Raw genomic sequence first — 7,338 nt, 5'->3', positions numbered from 1 at the left:
CTAACAACATTCTATAACCTCTTGAATATATATACCGACGTCTATGTACCAATCCGTAAGACTCTATTAGATATCTCATTCTTACACTGTTGAGACTAATAAACCTGGCTCTAATACTAATTTATAATAACCCAATATCCAAGGGTAATGATGGCGCTCATCGCGACAAAACTAAACGAGTAAGCCTATCACCCAAACCGATACATAAAGGGAAAAGGATCAAAATACCCTTAAGGCAAGGCTTTTAGAATAAAGCCAAACCATATAAGTATAACAAATACAGAAAGAATATAAAACAATGCTGCCATAACTCCCAAAACCTGATGTCAATAATATAAGAAGGTAGCTAGTACAACTTGGATACAAGAAAATACATAAGAAGTCCAATAGATACAACTCTATCTTTGAGAATTAGTAAAGACATAGTCTAATGATAGAGAAAGATAGTAGAAAACATCCAGATGCCTAAAGATCATCAACTACCTTAAAAGCTCTAACAATCGCCCAAGTTAAGCAATGTGGGGCGCACCCAAACCTGAATTTGCACTAAAAGGTAAAGTAGGAGTGAGTACGGCCCACTTGTACTCAGTAGGTATCATAGACCAACCAAGTAAAGTAGAAAGTAAGACATACAAAATACACACTAAGGGCACGTCACCTGCAATCAAAAAATATCCCACAATGATAGCCCACGCCGCTTGCACTAACAGTTCTAATAAATCACATAGCTTGTAACAAACACAAAAAAGACCATAAGTGTACAGTATACCATATATAAGTAGGAAAATATACATACAAGATCATTGAGTACAAGTATAATAAGATAGAATAATTAGATAGGTAATAATTTAAAGCAAAAGTACAATCACATCACATCCATAATGAAGCAAACACAATAAGAATGATGATGATAACGATAATGATGATGATGATTATAATGATGCACAAGGTTGTCGCACAACCTCCGTGTACACCTATGGAGGCAAGCCTCCCGATGTAGGATCCATGGAGGGTTCATCAACCCATATATAATCCATATATCATATCTCCTCCCGACATATCCCTCGAGAAGGGTTTTATAAGATGTCATAATATCTCCTTCTCGACATATTTCTTGGAAAGAGTTTTAAATAGGTGTTACCAGTGTTTCTCAGTTGTTGCCATGGTAGTTCCAATGTTTCATGAATGAGTATGATTTGAGGATGTAATGCTTTCAATCAATCACAATTAGTATTTTCCACAACTAACCACATGATGCATTTCCACAAACAGCCATAGTGATATGTTTCCACAACCATTCACAATGATATATTCCACAACCATGTGAGCTAATATTCACTCATTAGTTCTATCATCCATGAAATTCCACATGATTAAGATGCCAAATAAAGTATAAATATAACACAATACACCAATGGTACCATAATAGGCATCTCAATAACACAGTATAATTATTCACATGTATTTTAGGCTATCAACATCACATAGGACCTCGCACGGTCACACATATCACATAATATCTCAAAACCAATAATTATTTCACATATACTACCCTACACGAGCACAACAAATAAAGATAGACAAACTCATGATTAGTTCTCATCTCCTTAACATGCATTTTGTATACCATTTAACTACCCAGTCAAGTTTGAAAGAGCTAAGACATAACCCACCTCAACACCAAAAATCGGTCTGCAATACTACAACCCACAATTTTATTTCTCATGAACGATCTCGAAATCAACTAAAATCAAGAAATATAGAATCTATGCATCAAAACAAAATCAATGATACTCATTTGCCTACTTTTGGTTTGGGATCAAAATGGATCCCTGAAAAGGGTTTTTGAAAAAAAAAAGGGCAAAATAGTAACTTTATAACAAAAATATGTTTACCATTTTTTAGAAATTTATAGCTGAAAATCCAAGTCAAATCGAGTTAAAAATGAGGTTCAAATCGAAGAAAATAATTTTTAAACTTTACTGGATAAAACTTTTTGAAATACATTTTAAAATCAAGAATCGAAGTTGTTTTGAAGATTAAATTGCGAAAAACTAGTAATTATAGGATTAGAAACATTATTCAAGTGAAAAGAAATGAACTTGGGGTTTAAATACTAGTCATCTACTATGCCATGTACAAGTTATCCACGCAAATTACCCAAGTTATCCGCACCCCCTACAATTGATATTAAAACTACGTTATTTAAAAAATGTACAAGTAGGTATGTGTTAATTTAGTTATGAGAAAAGTTAATTTAATTATGAAAAATGTTAGAAATGTTAATTTAATTATTAATTATGAGCTATTATTATTTACGTTGTTATTTATTTGTTAAAGATGAGAAGACCATTTAAAAATATAGAAGTTTTTAGAAAAATTAAAGAAACTTTAACAAGTTACTACCCAGAATATACAAAGTTAAATAAAACAAAAGAAAATCCCCACATATTAGCTTATTTATTTACTTTAATATCTAGCAATGAGGTAAAATAAATAATTCATTTAAAATCTAGAACAACGAGATATATACCACCTAATTATGATAAAATCAGATTTCGGTATCCACCAAAATATTTTAAATGTTGTAAAGATGAATAATATAACAAAATTCTAAAAATATAAAGAACTAAAACAAATAATATCTAAAAATGGAGAGAATTAAAAATAAGAATAGAAAGACTATAATATAACATGATTGTAGGAGTATGTCAAAAATCAATAAATGCACAAAAAGAAGAAATATCAAATTTAGAATCACAAATAAATAGTCTAGAATACATATATCAACATGATCTATACACCATCAAGTAGATAAAATAAACAAAGAAGAATTTATAATAGATGAAAAAACATATGAAAATCATGTTGGATTAAAAATAAGAATAATATTTTTCAATTTAGGAAGAAGATATAAGAAAATATGTGAACATTTATATTTAATGTTAGAAAAAAGAAGAATTAAAATTAGAAGATAAATTAACAGCTATGGTAAGAATAGCAAAAGAAAACGAAGAAATAGATAGAAAAAAGAAATAGATCAAATAAAACAACAAATACAGAAGAAATACAAAAAATAGAAGAAACTAAAAATAGTAGGATTGCTGAATTAGAAAAGAATTACAAATGCTAAAAGATCTGTATGAAAAAAGACAAAAAGAAAAAGAAGAAAAAGATAAAGAACAAAAATTATTAAATGAGATAAATCAATTTAAAGAAAAATTAGAAGAAGAAAATAAAGAATTAGAAACTAATGAAATAGAAATAAATACAATAGATGCTAAAGAAACAAATAATTATGATTCGGAAGATAGTGAAACATATACAAAAATCTTAACAAATATAGAAAAGTTAGAAATCAATGAAAAACAAGAAGTAATTAATAAAGAAAACTTAGAAAATATAAACACGGAAATAAATACTCTTGATAAAAAAGACGATGAAAATATAATACCTAGTACATCAAAAATAAGAAAACCTACACATTATAAAGATAAGTTTAAAAAATTTAACCTAAAAAATGAATATAACAAATGGACACCAAAACAGATAATTAATAAAAATTATAACTTCTTAGACTTAGACTGTGTAATAGATGTTGATAAAACGATACAATTATGGATAGGATATATAGAAAAATAATTATTAGACAATGGTATAAATGCAATAGATAAAACAGAATATATAGAAAGAACACTAATAGGAACAGCAAAATTATGGTTTTTAAATTTAACTGAAGAAAGTAAAAAAGTATTAAGAGATGATAAAAAAATGGAAGGAACAACAGTAACTAAACTAACACCTATAGACATATTGAAAAAATATGAAATAGCTATAAGAGATGAATTTAGTAGTATTACAACAGCAGAAGAAGAACAAAATAAAGAAAGATATAAATAGAAATTTAATGTTAAAACTAGCAATATGTAATATGTGCTATATAGATAAGTATACATGCGCATTTAAAGAATACTACTATAAAGGAACATATAATAAAGAAGAAAGTAAAGAAGTAAGAAGATTATATTTTAGTAAATTACCTTAACCATTTAGTTCAAAAATAATAAAGAGTTGGGAAGAAGCAAAAATAGTAGATACCCTAGAAGCAAGAATAAAATTTTTACAACAATGGTATAGAAATCTATGTGAAAAATATAGAGAAGAAATAAAAATGGAAAAAACATTAATAAAAAATTTAGCACGTTGCAAAGATAAAATAGCACCTCAATTTGGATGTGAAGAAAGATATTATAAGAAAAGAAAAAGACATAAGAAATATAAGAAATACAAAAAATCAAAATATAAATATAAGAAATCAAGCAAAAGATATTATGTAAAAAATTATAAACATAAAAGACCATATAGGAAAAAGAAATCTATAAAAAGAATGTACTTGTTATAATTGTGGAAAACTAGGACATTTAGCTAGAGATTGTAAAATGCCTAAAAACCCAAAAATGAAACAAATATCAGAAATAAAGAAAGAAAATACAGAATATATGCAAATAGATTATATAGATTACGAATTAGAAAGTGACGACAGTATATATGAAATTTCAGAGAATGAAACAGATAATGAAATAGATAGTAAATCAGATGAATCAAATAACTGAAGAAGATATAAAAATGAATCAAATAACTGAAGAAGATATAAAAATAATAACAAAGGAAGAATATTTAAATGAAGAAGGGACAGATCAAAAAAATAATATTTGATAATAATATATTTGACGAAATAAAAGAAAAAGAATTAGATTTAAGTGCGGAAAAATATTTAAAATACCAACAATAAAAAACGTATTTAGTAGACGAAAAGAAGAATACTACGTAGTAAGCAAAAAGAACATATAATAGACTATAGATATGCAAAAGGAAGAGCTAGTATACCACTAGTAACAAAAAGAATAATTAATAAAGAAATAAACAATAAAAAAAGTAAAGAACTAATAAAATATGTACACCTTGGAGGAACAGAGATATTAATAAAAGCATGTTTTAGAGAAGGAATAGATACACCAATAGAATTACATTTAGCAGATGATAGAATTATAAAACCTATAGAAAAAAAGTATAATAATTGCCATAAAAGGAAATTTAATATACCAAAAATTTAAATTTATAATAAGTGCAAATTATGCAGTAGCAATAACAGATAAAAACATAGATAAATTATTAGTATTATACTGGAAAATATCAGGAATAGAACTAAACCCAGGAAGTAAAATATTTACAGCAAGATGTAAAAATCTATATGTATTAACAACAAAACATAAAATTAATAAAATACAAATAGAAAGTCCTTTTGAACAATTTGTAAAAAACAATTGATAATAATGATTATAGTTACAAAGACATAGATATAGAAGAAGATTTAGAAATAATAAATGATAGAATAAGTACAACAAAAAGAATAGCTTTTGAAAAAACAGAATCATCAGGATCATCAAAAAGAACAAACTATGAAATAACTTCAACAGTTAATCTAACTTAATATTATATAATAGGAACAATAAATGTAAAGGAATATTTAATACTCCTAAATACAGGACAAGAAGAAAATTATATAGCAAAATATTTAGTTAAAAATGAAAAAATAAAATCTAATAGTAATATATGTCCAGATCTACCAAGAAGTTTAATAACTATTAAGGATACAACAGAAAAAGAAATAATAATAGGAGTTAGAAAAATAAAAATAGAATTTGAAATAAAGGAAGATATACAAAAAGCAAACATAATATTAGGAATAAAATAGTTTGAACAAGTAAAACCATACAATAGAGAACATACACAATTAACCATAACATATGATAAAGAAAAATTATTAATAAAAAGAACTTTGACATGATATGAAAATATATGTATTAATAAAGATAATAGTAGAAAGATATTACAACAGATATTATACGCCTATGATAGATACAGGAGCAGAAGACAACTTATGTAGATATAATTGTTTACCAGAAGACAAATGGGATAAACTAAAAACACAAATAGTAGTAAGAGGATTTAATAACGAAAGAAGCTTAATTACTTATAAAGCTAGAAATGTAAAAATACAAGTATAGGATAAGATATTAACAATAAAAGAAATCTATAATTAACTAATATCAAAAGATATGCTTTTAGGAATGCCTTTTTTAGATAAATTATACACACATATAATAATTAGAACACACTGGTGGTTTACAACACCATGTAAACAAAAGGTAAGAGCAAAAAGAGTTATTAATAAAATAAGAAAGAAAACTGATTGGATAAAAGGAAGTGAAAAAATCATACAAAAATAAAAAAATATAAAAAATACTGAAGACACAATAGAACTAGTTATATTTTCAATAAATAAAGAAGAAATGACTATATTTTCAATAGATAACGTAGAAATAATAAAAAAAAAATTAAGACAATTATACAGTGAAGATCTATTAAAAGGAATGGAAAAACATAATAAAAATTAAGCTAATAGATAAAAATAGCATAATAACCCAGAAACCATTAACATATAACTTTGATGATTTAAAAGAATTTAAAATGCATATAGATGAATTATTAGAAAAACAATATATACAAAAAAGTAATAGTAAATACAATAGTCCAGCATTTGTAGTAAATAAACATAGTGAACAAAAAAGAGAAAAAAGTAGAATGGTTATTGATTATAGAAACCTAAATGCAAAAATTATGACATATAATTATCCAATACCAAGTAAATTATTAAGAATAAGACAAATACAAGGATATAATTACTTTAGTAAATTTGATTGTAAATCAGGATTTTACTATTTAAAGTTAGAAGAAGAATCGAAAAAGTTAACAGCATTTACGGTACCACAAGGATTTTATGAATGAAATGTGTTACCAGTTGGATATAAAAATGCACCAGGTAGATACCAACACTTTATGGATAGTTATTTTAAACAACTACCTAATTGTATAGTATACATAGATGATAGACTATTATATACAAAAACTAAAGAGGAACATTTAAAACTATTAGAACAATTTACAGATATAATAGAAAAATCGGAAATAAGTTTAAGTGAAAAGAAAGCTAAAAGTATGAAAAAGCAAATGGAATTTTAAAGCAAATGGAATTTTTAGTAATACAAATAGATAAAAGCGAAGTAAAAATGCAACAACATATAGTACAAAAAATAATAAATTCAAAAGAAGAATTAGATAGAAAAAAAAAAAGAAATTACAATCATTTTTAGGATTAGTAAACCAAGTAAGAATATATACCAAAATTGGCAGAAAACCTAAAGCCACTACAGAAAAGATTAAAAAAGGATGTAGAGTATAATTACAACAAAGAAGATAAAAAACAAGTTCAGAAAA

This window comes from Capsicum annuum, chromosome 9 (genome assembly GCF_002878395.1).
Source record: "Capsicum annuum cultivar UCD-10X-F1 chromosome 9, UCD10Xv1.1, whole genome shotgun sequence".
Taxonomy (NCBI): domain Eukaryota; kingdom Viridiplantae; phylum Streptophyta; class Magnoliopsida; order Solanales; family Solanaceae; genus Capsicum; species Capsicum annuum.
This window is presented reverse-complemented; position numbering follows the sequence as displayed.